A 19,400-nucleotide genomic window follows, 5' to 3' on the forward strand; every position below is an offset into this window, starting at 1 on the left:
TTTTACTGTATTACGAATACCTTTCTTCACAAGTTACAGTGATTAATTTTTTTTTTTTTTTTTTTTTTTTAAGAAAATGTGAGATGAGTTTTTAAAATAAATTTATTTTTCTTAATAACTCTGTCTGTTTATTCAATTCTAAAAGCTAAATGAAGGAAAATTTACCACAGACAGAAGTAAGACAGTTAGAAAGAGAGTTGCAGAGCAATGAGAAAGTAGTCAAGTTTCTTACGAGTGTTTTTATGAATGTAAATATCCTGAAATTAAATGAAAATAAATTGTGCCCATATACCGACTGTAGATAGAAATCAGAAAAATGTTAAAATTTATTTGAAGCATAAAAAGGGAAAACACGCCAACGTAAAGTTTAAAACTGAACAGCCTTAGATTGTCGTATAATTTAAATTAGCCTCCTATCGATTTCCAACATGATCAGGCATTTGCAAAAAATTATTTTCTGAGGTAAAATTTTCTTACTTCTTTTGAGCATTTTCGATCTTTGTTTTATTTCTCTAAAAGAATAATGTACCTAATCGCCAATAAAATCACGTAGTTTTATTCAAAATCTACGTCGCTCTAGATTTGCTTCTCTGCCTAACGTTAAATTTCTGAAAATGTAACTTATTTATGATGGACGAAAAGCCGGCCAGTTTGTTTCATATGAGCCTGAATTGTTGCGATTCTTTGCTAAAGATGATACATCTCACCAAGCGTTTTCACATGATATTTTTAAACTGCGAGAGTTAGCTTCTTCCAGCAGTTTAATTTTCAGCATTTCTGGAGAAGGCGTTTCAGCATCACGAGATTCGATGGCAATTCGAAAGCTTTCATAAGAGTCCGGTATGCTCTATAAAAGCAATATTGTAAGCAAATCATCCGCAATGTTGATTTCCATTTCTTTCAGTTTGTCCACAAGAATGACAAAATCATTTAGATGGTCAGTCATTTGTTTAGAATCACTCAATTTTGTAAAAAGCAATTTTTTTATTGTGCCCTTTCTAGCTGGTCCTTTCGATTCGTAAATGGAATGCAATTTAGTCCATAGTTCATGAGATGTTACACAGGTCTTTACTTGTGGAAGTTCACTGGGTGAGATTGATAAGATTATATCCGTTCGTGCTTTTTTGGTCAGTAGTTTTCTATTCAATAGTAATTTGGTCAGTCATTTGTTTAGAATCACTCAATTTTGTAAAAAGCAATTATTTTATTGTGCCCTTTCTAGCTGGTCCTTTCGATTCGTAAATGGAATGCAATTTAGTCCATAGTTCATGAGATGTTACACAGGTCTTTACTTGTGGAAGTTCACTGGGTGAGATTGATAAGATTATATCCGTTCGTGCTTTTTTGGTCAGTAGTTTTCTATTCAATAGTCATTTGGTCAGTAGTTTTTCTTCATCACCAGGTTTTGGTTTCAGAGTTTTAGTCCCAATGATCATTTTTAATCAGTATTGTTTCCACTTGCAACTTGTTAAGTGTCGAATTTGTCCTTGTTTAGCTTTTCAATTGACACTGTATTTGTCGTCGTCATTTTCATTTCAGGTCGGCTCAGCTTGGGTTGTCGAAAGAATTTATCAAAGGCGGTTGTGCTATGCAGTTAAGCATGACCTGTGCTCATAAGCAAATGATGACTTCCATTTACATGGCAAATATTTATTTATGGTACAAAGATATAGAACAACAGAGTAGAAGCATGAGTAACACAATGAGTAACTTACATGGTAAGTAAGATACATGATTACATAGCGCTTAGCACTTCTCGCTTACATGCGATACTCATCATTGACGTTGGCTAACTACTAAGAAAACGTCTTACGCATCGCAGAACTTGCTTATCATGCACATGCGCTAGGGGAATCAACGGCGGTTGCCAACAAAGCAATTTTAATAGAAGTCACCACATGCAGTTACCCATCTTCCTTTTTCTAATCTTTTTTAGACTGCATTTTGTATGAAAATTTACTACTAAAACTTTATAAAAAAATCTGATGTGTGCACTAAATGACTTCCTTGTACGGAATATTAAATTATGTACATTTTTTCTTGCATTTAATTTAAACTTATTGGATTGAATTAAATCTACGTCGATATCGCATAAACCACAATAGAATAAATGAACTCTTTAAAATTCACTATATTTGTTTACCATAGCGACACTCTGATCCTAAGTTTGTTTAACAGCGTTACATTTCGTTCATTTTTAGCTCAGAATGCACAAAATTTATATCATCTTAAGAATTATCTAATCGTTGCAATCGTGTGCAATTTATTTGCCGCAGTGTTTTCGGCGGACATCCAAAATTTTACGTCATATCTGGCTGATGACACGTGATTAAGTAGACTGGTATATTTTTTCCAAAACTCTATGTATTCTCGAAACTAAATAAACTAAATCTCTGTCTACAAGATAATTCTTTGACAATTCTCAATGCCCATCAGCAATTAAAAGTGCTTGAGATTAAACTTGATTTGTGAGTTAATTATGAAGAATAGAGTAAATTTTTCACCATTTCCAGATTAGAGTATTTTGAGTAGAAATTTATATCGTTATTGAAAAGGATTATGAAAGTACTTATGTTCGTTCTTATTTCGAAATTCTGAGGTCATTTAACTTTTCCTAACAAGTAAATGAAACGAATTTTCATGGGATCTTGATAATTTCCATTGCGATTTTGAAAATAAATTATAAGTGAACAAAAGAGAACAATTAACGGAACTCTCTGACACCAAACTTAAAATTGAATTACAAGTAGAAGGTATGGTTAATTTGTGGATTTCATTGCCAGTGGAAACGGTATACAGAGGGGACTGTGCAGCTGTTTTTTTATACTGTAATTCAGTTTATTTCTACGTAACTGTGTAAGAATGGGTTTTCATCACTAATGCAATTAAAAGCAAAGAACAGAATTCGACTTGATGCATGTATCGATCACAGACTTAAGCTTACTAGCATACATCCAAACGCAGAACAGCTGTGCAAGAAGATCACCTGCTTCATCATTAATAAGAATAACAACAATTATTTGCTTTTTAATTAATTATGTAAAGATTAATCAAGCCCTTATATCCTTGAATTATTAAAAACCAACAAACCTTTCTTCTGTTAACTTAATGAATTAGTACTAATATAAAATTAAACGAACTCTAATTAATTGTATTTTTAAATTATAAGTATTGGTGGTAACGTCCGCTAAAAATTGCTTTCGAAAAGATTAAGTTGACTGCAGAACATTCTAATTTATAAAATGGGTCCCGGATAAAAAAAAAAAAGTTTGAGAAACTTTGATGTAATTGAGAATTAAATTAAAGTTGTATGTAATATGAATAAATCTGTTTCCTATTAAAAGAGGCAAACATGTTTTTCCTTAAAATTCAGGAAGATTCATGTTTTAAAATACTCGAGTGACATTATGAAAATAAATTCTTTTTTTTATGATTGTGATTTTCAAAGAAATGATAGAATTCTTCGAGATACTGGGAACTGATGTCACAAAATAAGACGAAAGGTCCCTAAGGAGAAGTTTAATACAAAGACACCAGCGTGTGATTGATGCTATACTGATTAAAAACGCATTAAGGATAAGTGATTGATACAAATGCGATTTTTTATATTTTTCCGTTTTTTGCACCTGATATATTTCTGTTTTTTATTAAGTTATAAAACATTTTTCATCTTTCTCAATTTTGGATTTTGCCTGTTTTATTTGTTATTTTAATATTTCTCTAAATTCGAATATATTGGATGCATATACGTTTAATCAGATTTCAAAAATCTGAATTTAAAATGTGCAGAACAATAGTTTTTGTGATAAATTGTAGTCATTGATTAAATATATTTAAGTACTTCTGAGCTTGCTATGTTATGGGTATAAAGCATTTCGACTATACTTATTTTAAAACATATTCAAAGGATACAATAATTTGCTCATCTTGAAGTATGTTGCATTAAGCTTGTGTAAATATTTTCTTAATTTTATTTTACATTGCTGAAAAGTTTATGTATAATTATTTCATATTCTTGCATGTTTTTCAAAGAATTTTATTTTTTGTTATATATATATATATAGAGAGAGAGAAAGAGAGAGACAGAGAGAGAGAGAGAAAGTCTTTTTATTTCGGAAAGAAATTTTATGCACTGAAATCTTTCATAGCTTTCATAGGATTGAAGCAGAACTAAATTTGTCAGATATTCACATTTTTCAAATTTAGGGAAAACATTTTTAGAAAGTTCAGAAAATGCAGCGAAATATTGGGCTAGAAATTACTATGGACTATTACTATGGAAAACAGATCGAAATTTTTTTTCATCTTGAAGTTGAGGAAAACCTTGGTCTGTTGTTATTCCAAATGGAAGTTAATGAAATCGCTAGGAACAGACAGTATCCATATTCCTTTAGTATGCCTTATGTAGTGCCCTCTGCGTGCGGCAGTCACGCTTGGTATAGCCAAATAGGCACACTTCTTATTACCAAGAACGTTGCCCACAGTATAATATAGGGGGGCATCCAATTAGGCCGTAATGGAATGAGTGGGAAAGAAAAATCCGTACGAATTCCTATTCAGAGCACTCCATAGAACATATCCAACAATATCTCAGCCTGCTTTCTCTATCAGGAAATCTCTTCCTAAATACTTCTGCCTCCCCAGTATTTTAAGTGCTCCCCTGCTTCACAGACACTATACACGTAAATATCCAATCATTTTTCCGGAATTCGAAACCGGCAGTGATACGAAAGCCTGCATCGATTACCAAGTTACCAAACGGATTAAGTACCACTACACCATGAGTTGTCTTAGGACATGACGAGGCCATTAGGTTGTTGAGAATTTATGACATTAAAAGAGAATCAGATTCCCCCGAAAATCGATGAAAATGTCCGTTGAATATATTCTGTGAAAGCGTAAGTGTCTTTATAGGAAGAATTTAGTGCAACGTTGTTTTCTAATTATGAATATTTTTCAGAGCATTTTCGAGTCAATTTCTTTCTGCTATCGGATTACTGGGCAAATAAGTTAGCGAACCATCATGCATGCTGACAGAAATAAACGCTGTCAATAAAATCAACTCATATCAATAAAATCAACTCATATAATATAATGAGGTATGTAAGTTATAGAGTGAAATAATTTTAATGGGGTATGATACTGAATGGTGATCATAATTTCGCATACGATGTTGCACTTTATCTGGAATTCAACTAATCTACCTTACAGATATGCTTAAGGTGTTACATTGATTCCGTGTGTGAGTTCTCAGTACTAGAAAACTTAAATCCTTCAAACAGACGCAAATGCACATCAACTGTTAATTTATTCTACCTCACCAACTGTGCAGTGACATTTACGCAACACCTGTCACCTGGATCTGACTGAAAGTGTAAGCTTCCTCAAGACTGTTTACCTCAAAACTCTAATTTATTCTAACATAGGCTACAAGATTCAGCTAAGCCCACGACAGTGACATATATTTGACTTACAAAACAAATTTATACCTTAATATCAAATTATATCACTCTAAATTCACAATAGGCAGCATCGGAGTGAATAACAAAATTATCACATTGCGCAAATCATTTAACTTTATAGTAAAACTTCTTGCTACTCAAATCTAAACAAAATCTAGAATGAGCGAACCACCTGGCGAAATATGAAGGATGTAAATTAAACAAGCATTTAGGCAACAAGATGGATGTCAATTAAATAAACATTTGTCAAGGAAACTCAAACATATTGCCACGCTAGGTCGAGGGCAAAAAAACGAAATATCGGCTGCTAAGAAATATTGTCTTAAAGCGTGGACAAATTCTCGAATAATTTATATTCGATTAAAGTTATGCAAAGACAATTTTAGAAAATTAAAGTAATAAAACCCTCTTTTATACAGTTTCTTATGATACGGGCATTAAAATAATACACGAATTATAAAAAATGTAGATTGTTATACAGTAATAAACAGTTATATTATTACGTAAAATAAGTACATTAAATAAATCAAAGAATAATTTAAAGCAGGATTATTTGCATTGTGTAATAGATATTGTATAAAATCTTTTATAATTCAGTTAATTATGAGAAATATTTCAAACCAATATCACATTAACCTTAAAACTCAATGCTATGTTTTTCTAAGGTTATTCTAAGGTTTACTATGGGTTAGATTAAATGTTGGATGGGTTTATCAGAGACAATTGATACCTTTGAATATTTATAAAAACTTTGTGTTAGAAAGAAGTGACTTATTACATAAATTTTAAAAACATCTTTAATAGTAGTTATAAATTTTATTCTCTAAGCCTGGAACATGTTTCGTTATTCTGCGTTATTGTCACATTGGTGATTAGAGTTTTAATGCAATTTATATTCCCTCCCTCAAAGAAAATAGAGATCACAAGCTACAAATCGAAATGGCTGATTGAGAAAGAAGAAGAGCAGGAAAAGAATATTTCAAGAGATAATTAGGTTTGTTTCCGTTCATTCAATCGCTTGAAAGAAGATTAAATGTGCGGAAGCAAAATTAATTGTAGCTTAAAAATTCCTAATTAGATTTTGGCAAAAAAAAGGTAATACGAAATGTAATTTTTGTCACTTAAATAGGCTAAATATTTGGATACTATTCTTCAGCAAACTTTTTCTACAAGATAATAGGGGCGAAAAGAAATCCCTTAAAGTGATATTCAAATACATAATACCGAACATTTAATGGAAATATTGCACATTTTGTAATTTTTTAAGCTGTAAAGGCCATATATTTTATTTCGAAAGTTTCTAAGAATTTTTAGTCAACATATGCAGATTGTTTGCTAAGCCATACTTGCAAGACAAACTGAGCAAATGTTTCATAAAAGAACTATCAAAAGTTATAAGAATATAGAAATGCAAAATTAATTAACTGTTCCTTCTTTATGCGGTAATTTAAAACTTATTCTTAGCAAGAACGATATTTTTCTCCCTATATCTATTCAGAATAGTTTAAATATTTTTTTTGCCCAAAGTGTGTCCGCCAACCGTTGCGTATGCATAAACACATAGCTATGTTTTCAGTTTGATTCATAGCTGAATAATAATAGAAGAGCTTCCTAATTTTCTTCAAATGTTTAACATAAATATTTCCCTGAATTTTCCACGAAGACATTTTCCTCAAGGTAATTATTTTTTACTGGTGTTTTACCTTACTCAAAATACCCACTTACCTATAATTGATGAATTTATGTAGAGATTTGCTCAAAATTTATATACTTTTATGAGTTTAATGAAGACATGATTGTAATTTAGGATAGATGTTGAACTAAGTATCAAATGTAAGCATATGGCTTGTTTCAAAGATTTTAGCGACAGAGTTGTTTGGAACTTCAGATAACGAAAGCAATAAAACAGCAGACAATCTATCAAAATATTAAGTGTTAACTATTAAGCACCTTCGGGCATTATAAAAAATGATATTGAAACTTAAGGTCCACATTTAAACTAATGGTGAAATCTACACATGGTTGCTCAAATAGCAAGACATGCAGTAATGTTGTAAACTCTTAAGTTTAGTAAATTTAGGGAACATAAATCTTATTATTTAGCCTATAACTTCTGCTTTTGTCGGCTGCCGTTAGGCTGCAAATTAGTTACGATATATAAGAACAGAGCTCTTGGATATAAGAGAGAGAGAGAAACCGTTGATCTACTCTATAAATTTTTCTCTCAGTTTATGAATTTATTTGACTCAGCTTCAACTTGTGTTGGCCGTGCTTGCTTACTTTCCTAAGCCAAAAGCTATAGGTTGTCTTGTAAGCTTGTCTTGTAAATTTCATACTTTAAATTCTTAAAAATTTCTCTGCAAATCTTATGTTCTATAAATTTTGGGAACAGCGGAATCTTCTGTTATCCTAAAAGCTACATAAGCCTTCGTAAATTCATCAGGTTCATCAGGAAATAATAAACTTTCTACGTAAAAAAACACAAATACAATATTTATTATCTAGTAAAATGCTAAAATTTTGCAGGCTGCTAATTAAGCTAAAAAACCTTTAGTTCTTCAGGATAACACACAAACGATTTTAACCTGAAAGCAACTATTTTAGCCTTTAACGACATTAATCTTAAGCAAACCATTTTATCCTTTAAACCTTCGCTCAAGTTGGTGTTACTTTATTGAAAGATAAGAATGGGGCTTTATGTCACCTGGTTGTCTTTCACAGGATCAGAGATTAACATTTAAGAGGGCTCATACACCTTAAACATCTTATGATCTTCGAATACGTGACTGTTCCAAGAATTGGGATAACTTATTTATTTTAAAAGCAATTAGTTCCAACTTTTTGTGGTTGACTACATAATATAGCTGCTTTTTGAAATCGTAATTAGAAAGTTTGTGTTGCCACAAATATTTTTATAATTTAATCCGCTTTGTGACAAAAGTTTTCGTTATGTTTTCATCTTGCGCGCACATTTTAAAACATTCTGTTGCATTATTTAATTCCATAGTTTATATATAGCTTCTATAACATTTGGAAACTACTGTAAAGCAAAAAAACTGAGAATTTCATGTTAAATTTTTATTTTATTTGGATTTGAGTTTATAAAATGTATTTTATTAAAAAATCTGTAATATTTTCGTGCATAATTTTTTTTAATATTAAAATATTCATCAGATTTTTGGTTCAGTTAGAAAATAGTGCCCCTATAAAGAATTCCATCCAATTTCAAGTATGTACCATTAGCCATTTTTAAAATATCATGCGCGCAAGGTGGAAAAATGACGAAACATTTTGTCACAAAGCGGATTAAATTACAAAAATATTTGTGGCAACACAAACTTTCTAATTATTAGTTTCCAAAGCAGTTATATTATGTAGTCAGCTGTAAAATGTTGGAAGTAATTGCTTTTAAAATAAATAAAATATCTCAATTCTTGCAACAGTCACATAATTCGAAGCTGATAAGAAGTTTAACGTGTATGAGCCCCCCCATTTAAAATATAAATTAAATTTCCTACAACGTGAGCCTTGGCTTTTTTTAATGATAATGTACTACTGTTCTTAAAACGACACCTAGAAGGCAACACAGAACAAACAACAAGCATTTAACAGAAATATATCCATTGATATAGTTCATGTAAGTCCAGCTATGTTGAATGTACGGCGTTCATCTTTAATTTGATCAGCGGCTTTCTTTCAAATACGTAAATAAACAGCGAGAGCAACAGCTAAGTGTAAGCAGTGGCAACAACGGTATAGGTTAAATTGAGAGGAAGAATTACAAACGGTGCTATAAGACGTCACTCCGTTTATAAGTCTTCCTCTGAGATTAAACTATACCGCTTGCCTTAAAATCATCATAAATCTCTGGATTGAGGTGGTTCTTGAACGGAGCATAAAGAAGGCTAAAGTTTTAACTATCAGTGAACGTTAAATGTTACATTATGCTGTCAGATTAAACTTTCAGGAATTTCAATATTGACAAACTGTTTTACTATTTATATAACTATGTAATTATTGTATTATCTACGTAAATTGTATATTACGCTTTAAATAATTACTTAGATTATACCCACATTTGTAAAGCCTAATTTCACTTTCCGGTTCAAGAAACATAAAAATCAAACTGTATCCTCTACTTATTCAAACAATGAATTTTCAAGTTTCAATCTGGAAGTGATAACCATTTACACCACATAAGTGTGCGAGTGACAGAGATAATTCCTTACACTCTCTCTCATTTAAGAGACAACTGGTGCGAAGGCATGAGACCCACCTAACTACTGTAGGTTGTGAAGAATTATCATAATTATATTTTAGTTTGAATGTTACTGTATACGGCTACTAGATGGCACTGATCGTTTTGAAACAATTATCTTAAACAAAATCACTTGCGCCCACGTCAAGATTCGAACCACCGATTATCACATGGACTCGTTGATATCACGAGATAGCGCACGAGTAACAGTAAATTTACTCAGGATTCATATTATTAAGGTAAATAATACCTGCATTAACTGTAAATAATCCAAAAATTCTTAAAATAACGACATATTAACCCTGGACACTCTGTTTTCCTGTCTGAGGGGATTTCGTAAGTTTAGCATGCTACTCGGATGTTCCCCTGAAGCGGAAATTAAAGTTTATTAGTGATTAATGTACTCTTTAGCGAGCTACCCCCCCCAAATAATTTTTTAAAATGCATTTTTCTGATGAAATGGCATAAAAAGTCAAATCAAAATATGATTTGTATACTGAAACATACAAAAACGTATCAGCCACTGTCGGGAGAGTGCATATGACGCTTATTTACGGTGAATCCAAAGTTAAGAATTACGTTGGTATAAAATATTTTCTGAAGAAACACACAAGGATTGGTTTATATATGTAATGCAGATTTGTTTATACTTTTTGTAGGGTACAATGAAAACTGAAATAATCCAGTTTGAGACAATAAATTAAAAGAAGTAGACCTAGAAATTGAACGTAGTTCATGTTGAAACATACAACTGTATAAATTCAGACTTGCACAATTTTTAAAATTTTTTGATAAATTTTATTATGTTATTTCACAACCCTGTAATTCTTCATTTTTGAGAATAAATGACAGGCAGTAAGTCAGCAGCGAGAAGGCTCCGACTGCAAAGGGTTAACACAATGACAGCTTTAGAAAATAGTTTATTTCCAGGTATTAAATTATAGAGTAACGTAAATCAGTAACGTATATATTTCGTGTCTGAGACGGAAAGCATCATTCAGAATCGCAGTCCATTAAAAGTATCATTTCGGTGCATATACTTGAAAATTTAAATTTGGTTCATCATGACAGTTGCTGTCTCTCGACCTGGATAGATTAAACATACCGTGTCATAACTGCATTAGACAGACTCACGACTCTTAGGTTTGAAAGTGGCGGTGGATGCTTCCAACGGCAGTACTTAAGCGATAAACCGACTCCACTAATGGCGTTTTGTCTTCTGTAATGGTTGCTTGCCACCCTATGCATGTGATTGCTCTTCTGTTGGAAGTTGCCTATTATGTAGTTTAACGAGCGCCATCAGCATAGAGTTTTGACGTCGCCCGGTACCGATGATTAGTAGAGGAATAGTTAAGGGAATGAGAGTGACTCTTTGATGATATGTTTTTACTGGAATTCTGAAGAGGGAAGGGAAGAGAAAGTAATATGTGGGAGGTACTCTGAGCAGAACGTGGAGGTTTTAGTTAAGTATTCATTAAAAATATCTTGATATCAACTTACGGTAGAGCTATTAAGATTAAGGGATGTAGCATACATAAGCAAGAGTGTAAAAATTAGCCTGTGTGTAACTCGAAGCAAAATTTGAAATTTTTTTAATGGATGTAATTTAAGACTTATATTTTAGTTTTCCTCAACTTAAAAACTTCTGACGTTAAAGATATGTTTCTCTAAGAAACGGAAAAAAAGATCTAAAAAAAAAGAGACATTCTGTGTTCTTAAGAGTATAAGAGAAACCGAAAAACGTACAGAAATTTTTATTATGAACAGAATAATTATGTTAAAGTTTATGTATTATGAATAATAATTATTCATAATTTTCACGTTTCACACCACTTGACCTTTCTTTGGCAAAATTTATTTTCTTTTCCAAAATTTAATTTTTTATTCGCACAACTTAGACATTAATATCAGGTAATGTTTAAGAATTTATTTTTAAGAGAAATTCTGTTTAATTTGGCCTTTTTTCACAGTTACCCAGGTTTATAACCCCATTTCATCAATCAAGCTGTCACGTTTGATAAATGTTTGATAAATAATGTCAAATTCAAATTATGACAAATAATGATATTAAAAATAATAATTAATAAATCAAATTATGATAAATAATGATAAATAAAAAATTTGATAAATAATTTCACGTTTGATAAATAATGAATAATTATAATATATAAATACTTATAATTATACATTATATGCATTTTTAAATAGACGCAGTAACTTTTACATGGAAATATTTAAGCAAATAAATTGTCTGAATGTACATTAATACATCTGATAGCATTTGATTTATTTTTATCATTCATTAATTATTGAAAATAATAATATGATTTACATTTATATGGATGCTAGAAGCTATTAGTGCCGTAAGCAAAATTCTAGTTTCTTACACTAGATTTTTTAAAATGTTCATTGCAATAAATTTTAAGTGCATAAATTTTGTAACATTTCATAGTTTCCTTTGAGTTGGGTAAGCTCAGTCTTTAGTGCTGCAAGTAAGATTTTGTTTATTTAAACTATAATTTCTTTTAAATGATTCATTGCCTGAAATTTTGAATCATAAATGAAATTTGGATATTCGAGTGTGTACATTCAATTTAGTTTCAGTAATATCAATATCCAATGAGATGACTAACATTTTTCTTCCTTTATACAAGCGAAATTTTATAAATTAAAGAGATTTAGAAAGTAGTAGCAAAAACATAAAATTCTTAGAAAAATTAATAAAACTGCTATCTTATGAACAATGGCTTAACATCCCCAGAATCAAAGAGCTCGTGACATTTAAATTCCTCTTTCAGTTAGCTTTACGCTGATTTCTTCCTTTTAAGCAATCCTTAACTTACGTTACGTAATAGCTCAGTTCAGAGGATTACGCAAATTTTAGGATAAGCGACATAGCAAAAATTATAACAGATGATTTTAAGTACAATTCTTGCTGCTTGTCTAAAGAGCAGCTCATTCGAATAGGAGTTTCGAACGCGGCACATTCTCACTTTTCTTCTGTCTATCAACAATACGTTACTTATCTAAATACACCTTGCGTCCTATGCTGTGTTATGTCTGCCCAGTTTGGACTTATACGTGTAAAAATAGTATAAAGCGAATGCTAACAGGCCAACATTATGTGCCGCAGCAGATTACAATTTCTCTTTCCTGCATTCAGAGGAATTGAAAGTAGTCTAGTTACGGACACATTATTACCATCTGGCTCATAACGTCTGCAAAATACAGAGAAAAATTGATAATTCTGCTATCAAATTATGATCATAACGACTTTATAAATTGTAAAAAATCGATGCTCATCCTAAAAACCAAATTGCATAATTTTTCTCTGTATCAAAAGCTAAACATGGATCATTTTCTCATTACCCACAACTTTTCACTGTCTATCTGTATGCTTAAAACGTAGTAGCGTTCCTTTTATATATTGTATTAGTACTTGCGTTATTTTACACGAAAAACTTCGTTCCTATTCATTTACAAGCACAAAATTTGAACTTGTTATCTTCCTCATGTTTAATTTTATTTTGATATCACCTGCTCGGCAGTTCGAACATAACCATTAATTTCACGTTTCACACTACTTGACCTTTCTTTGGCAAAATTTATTTTCTTTTCCAAAATTTAATTTTTTATTCGCACAACTTAGACATTAATATCAGGTAATGTTTAAGAATTTATTTTTAAGAGAAATTCTGTTCAATTTGGCCTTTTTTCACAGTTATCCAGGTTTATAACCCCATTTCATCAATCAAGCTGTCACGTTTGATAAATGTTGGAAATTATTCGTGTTCTTCTGTCCTACTCAGATAATGTTATAACTTCGCATAGAGTCTGTTGAATCTGTAAGCCAACAAATGTATTGCTGATGAACAGAGATTTGCTATCATCGAGAAGTTAAATGAATTGTTTTGTATTATTTCAACCATAAATCTCATAAGATGAGAGGAAAAAAAAAACTGTATACTAAATTTTTATCTTTTGAATTTTATCTAGTATCCACACTGGACAGACAATAGCATGTAACTAGTTCAGCAATTCCTACTAGTAGCAGTTACACGCAAGCCAGCAGCTTGAGTTAAGTACGTTTGAAATCTTTAGATGTTATAAGCTTATTTGTTAATGAAATGTATTGCATAATATTGTTACGAAATGTCCTGCCGCGGTAAGATAGCTTCCCCGAAAATAGGTTTAGGGTTGCCAGAAAATTGCAAGGGAAGGCAGGGTTGTCACATTTGGTGAGAAGTCGCCAATTTGGCGGCAATATTGGCGATATGCCGTAGACAGATGGAGAACCTTCTGGAACGAATTCTTACTGATTTAGTCCAGAATGTTCTTGAACACAAGCCAAAGCTATATAAACTCTGCTGGTACGCGGAGAGTTAGTCCGTGTGGAGTCCATTCAGTTGATAGTCAGTCAGTGAGTTCCTAGCACCGAGTTGGTCGTCTAGTGCATCGAGAGAGTCTCTTAGAGTATCGCGAGTTAGTGCATCGTCAAGTTTGATCTTCGAGTGTGTTGAGCTCCGGGAAAGACTGAACCGAGAAGTCGGAAACTGTACTCTAGTGTATCGTCGAGTGCATCGTGAGTTGTAGCGTGGTGAGTCTCGAGAGTACGTGGAGTTCCAAGAACGACCGAGAGCTGTGTTCTGGTGTTTTGTCGTGAAGCTGTCTCTACCGTTATAGCCTGATAACCTGAAGGCTGCGTCGCTGATTGTTCCAGCTTGTTTGTAGTAGACCTTGGGTAAAAAGTGTTTCTGGAGCTGTCTTGAAGAATACTGCCCAATAAAGTGTGTTTTGATGCTTCATCACGTGTTCTCGTTATTCACTCCAAATCCACGAAACCTTAACGTAAAGAAAAACGTAGCAATATTATTTAAGTGCTTAAATTCTAGTGTTATATAACTGCTTTAAGTTCTAGTGCTAAAGTAAAGTTATCCGACGGAAAAGACATGAAATCAAGATATACGGACTAGAGTACTGAATGTTGAAAATTGTACTGAATCAGAAATCTACAGTACTGAATCAGAAATATACAGCGTTAATTCAAATCACCATACAATCTCTTCATATTCATGTTTAAGTAAACAGAAATGCAAATGCATCAGATTGTATTTTCATGTATGACAAAATTATTACTCCTTGCTATTTAACCAAATGAAATTACCAACTAGTTTAATAGGGTTAACGATATATATTGGATTTAGACATATAGAGAACACCGGAATTTATATTCAAGACTGTTTGAAATTAGAGAGAAATTTGCTGCCTTTGTTCCAATGATAAATTTCGATTACCAGAATGATCAACACATTCTTTATGTATACAATTATTTTGGTTTAAATTTAAAAAAAAAACATTATATTTCGTTGCCGAAGTAGAAATTTCAAGATGGAATATAAAGTACATTTATGACAATAATTTTAAAATATGTACCACATTTTGCACTGAGCAAACATCCGGAATCTTTAAATAATGTTGTTGTTGTTACATACGGCTTTATTGGAATGATCAACTCAAACATATAAAACAGCTCAAGTATCACGCAAGAACAATGATATATAATAAAAAAGAACAAAATTTAAAGTAAGAACCAGAAAAAATGAACATGGTAACAAACGTAAAATTTTAAAAGTTTAAACAAAAAGGAAAGTAACATAAGAGATATATTTCTAAAATAAATAATAAAAATCCATGAACGTTCCGGCATTCCAGTACAGCTTGCTTATCTCACCAGGTTTCTGAGACTCTTTATATAGTTCTGGGCATGTAAGAAGATGCTCTTCATTCATGATGCCCGAATTACAAATTGTTTATATACTAGATGAAAAGATGCCAAATTTATTAAGATTATGTGCCGTGCAATCGTGGCCTTTTCGCAGTCTGAAGTTTTCCATAGCCTCTTTACGGATTTTTTGACCAAAAGCTTTCCATTTGTCTTGAATGTTAGCGAAGTATTTGCCTGTTGATTTTGATGCCAGGTTAGATTTAAGAATATCCATTAATTTTCCAAAATTATGCTTTTAAAGTGACTCTGGAGGAAGTGGTTTGCTGTCTTGTGTCTTAAGTGTTCCTTCTCTTTGGCTAGTGAGTCTGCCTTTTCCTTACCATCGATTTCTAGATGTGAAGGGATCCATTGAAAAACGATTGTTTTGTTGTATTTATGAAGAAAGTTCAAGGTTTGTCTTATTTCTGAGATATCTGGGTATCTGTGTCATGATTTATAACTACAGCCTGGATGGCTGCTTTGGAATCGAGTAGAATAACTGCTTTAGAGAAGCAATCAATCTTTACCTCGAGATTTTCCAGAACTAGTGAGATTGCCAAGATCTCTGCATCAAAATTCGATATACAATATACAAAATTCGATATTCGTAAAGTGTCCCACAGGAGTACTTTGGGAAAAGAGTTTACTGTATATACCAGACCCAGTGTTGTCTTGTATTTTAGAGCATCAATGTATACTCAAGTCATTTCAGCTTCTTTCCCAAGTCATTAATATCTAGCTGATATTTAATATCAATATATTCAAGGAGATTAGCCATGACCTTGTTACAATTCAATGGTTTATTTTTATATATTTCTTGTAATAATTTCTCACAAGCCTCTAGGGCAGACATTTGGATCTTCATGGTACTTCATGGGAGGCAATGTTACTCAAGTCCGTGATATCCTTAATTCACACGTGCCTGCTGGGTGACGCTAAATGAAATGAATAACAGCTATGGCTAAGTGAGTAACAAGTAAAGCAAACAGAGCAAAGAGCTTTTGTTTTTCCATCCTGCAGTGGAATGCTGGAAGATTATCCTGCTCTAAGTTTTCTTTAAGTAATATTTTCATAATTATTCTTAAAAGATAAATTATTCACTTTATTTTGGAGATTTGGAACCTGAAAAAGGGAAAATGCCTTAATTTAGTAAGACTCATAATTTACTAGCATTCCAATTGCGTGAACGTAGTTAATCCATATCAACAAATATTATGTGCAATCCGATCGTGACAAGTAGCAGAGGAGCCCTAGACTTTAGAAGACTTCAAAGAAAACATAAATTTAATAAATTCATCTGTCATGCAAAAAGGCAAAATTCCAATTTTTAAATTTTTATGCATGTTTTAATACTTTTGTCAGTTAATTTACATGTATCAAAACATTTTAATCAGTAAACGCAAAGCAGTTATGATTTCTTTTAATTTTTAAATAAATTATACATTTAGAGTTTACGAACAAGACATGCACCGAAGTAAAATAAAATTAGATTTAATTATGCTTTACATCGAGCAGAAAGATACTGAAACATAATTAGACTGGCCTAGATTTTATGTAGGTAACATTATATGAATTTAGAATGTCAATGACATACGTAAGAAACGTTTCTAAAAAAGGCCAGAGTATATTGCCGAAAACAAAATTAAAAAAATTAGCAGGATATTTCTGTTGTCTAAAGAAAATTAACATATCTTAATCACACTGGGAATAGATACAATACTATGTAAAGTCTATGTCAATTTAAATATTCTTTACTTTGCCTATTTGTGGGTGCGGAATTCCTCAATAATTTCTTCTGAAATTTTTTCACAGTTTATTGAAATTATAGTAATTCTATTTAAGCAACAGTAAGCTCTTTTCATCGAATTCTCATAGACGGCAATCGAAATATTAAATTATATTCGAAATATTAAATTAGTCGGCAATCGAAATATTAAATAGAAAATGCTGACATTAAGAAGGTCGTTTAATTTTGTTTCGATAGCTATGATTCCAGGATTCTGAAAACAAAATTCCAAAGTATTCCTACCTAACTTCTTGACGATATTTTAATTAAATAAAAATGATTAAAGTTCAAAGGAATTTCCTAGACACGATTTTCGATTTTTAATTAGCATGGTAGATATAAATAAATCGAGTCCTTGATATTTTTTGTTACATCTTTAAATCAAAATTGCTAACTATTTTAATTTTCGGTATTCATTATTCACAAAAAAATAGTGATTTACAACTAAATTACTTTAATTGCCTGTAGCCTGAAAGACTTTGATTTAATCTTTAATACTGTAGAGTTGTTAGTTTTATTTCTGAGGAAAGACGTGAAAACGGGCAGTAGCCTCGCCGGGAACTAAGGCCTCTGATTGCTAGCCGGACGTGCTTTACAAATACAAGCAAAAGCATGCGATGAGGAGGATGAAACTAACTTATGGACTCCACCTGTATTAAGGAAATTAATCGTCCACAAAGCTTTAATTTCGGCTCCAATTGTAGAGACATTAGGTTTATTTCGGAGAAAAGACGTGAGCAATATGCAGTGCCCTTTCCGGGATTCGAACTCCGGTCTTTCGGATTGCTTACTGGACGTAATTTCCAATTACACTACGAAGGCACACGGTAGTGGAGGGAAACGTGTCTTACAATGTTTCAAAAAGTATTAAATTTTTATTCAAGGTTTTCAGCATTAACTTTTGATTCAAATTCTCAGTGCTTCTTTGCTTACGATTCTCATCCACCAAAACTTTAATTTTAAAGCTACAAAAGTCGCCGAATATGAAGAAAAGCCCCCAAACACGACTAGTTTTGTTCAGGTTCGAATCTCAACAACCAGAATGGTTTCTTATTTTTTCCTATGTGTAACATAAACCCATTTTCCTTATACACTCTACCCAGAATGCATACTGTCCTTAGATAGTCCTCCTGAATTTTGTCGTAATCGATTAAACTTAAATTTTAAAATTAAATCATGTTCGTCTTTTGAAATATTATTTATTATCTTTCCAATTTACATTAAGGCCTGATCTGATTTACTCAAAACTCACATTTCAAAAGTGAGACGTCGCCATTTGTCTTAGCATATAAAAATAATTCTAGCTTCGTTTCATTTAAACATCTGAAACCAAAATTTAATTTTTTCCTAAGCGAAAACATTTTATCAATGAAATAATCCTCCATTTGGTTCAATAACTGGTTTTGGCGGGGCAGGCTTGAAATCCTTGGGAACATGTTTTATGTAACTTTCGGGAGTCATCAAATACTCATCAAGTTACAAGATGATCAAAATGGCCTTTGATATATATTCACCGATCATTAAGTTTCTGCATCCTTTTAAGAAGGGTAATCAATATGTCAGCTTAAAGATGAGATAATAATTCTGAACATTAAAGAAAGCTATGCAATGTTGAATTTGTTCAATGTGAGAGAAAAACTTGATTTTCAGCGAATTTGATGATTCTTGGTAAGGATAGCGTACAAAATTCCAAAATGTCTTTAAGATATACGGGCATTTTCCGATAGACTATTCTCCGATAACCTGTTGCATCAGAATCAAAAGGCATACATTCAACTCTGTTTGATGTATTTCACCATCGATCTACTTCATTGACATATTTAATAATAATTTTGTCATTATATACTTATATATTATTACCGTTAATTAAAGCTTCCAAACCACAAACATGGACAAACTATTAGATTCAAGCAAAGAACTATCAAATTTGAAGCAAAATAGATCAAATTTGGATATAAAGTATTTCGTAAATTGTATGCTTAACGTTATTTTAAATTTGAATAAAAAATTCTTTTATAATTAACATTTTCTTGTTATATTTCTTAATTGAGTAATGTCAACATTTAGTTAATCGTTATAATATTTTATAATAGTCGAATATCGTCACTTGTGGTTTTTAATATAACATTC

The sequence above is a fragment of the Stegodyphus dumicola genome, chromosome 9 (assembly GCF_044657685.1).
Source record: "Stegodyphus dumicola isolate Sdum_Otavi_A_Nest chromosome 9, ASM4465768v1".
Classification (NCBI taxonomy): domain Eukaryota; kingdom Metazoa; phylum Arthropoda; class Arachnida; order Araneae; family Eresidae; genus Stegodyphus; species Stegodyphus dumicola.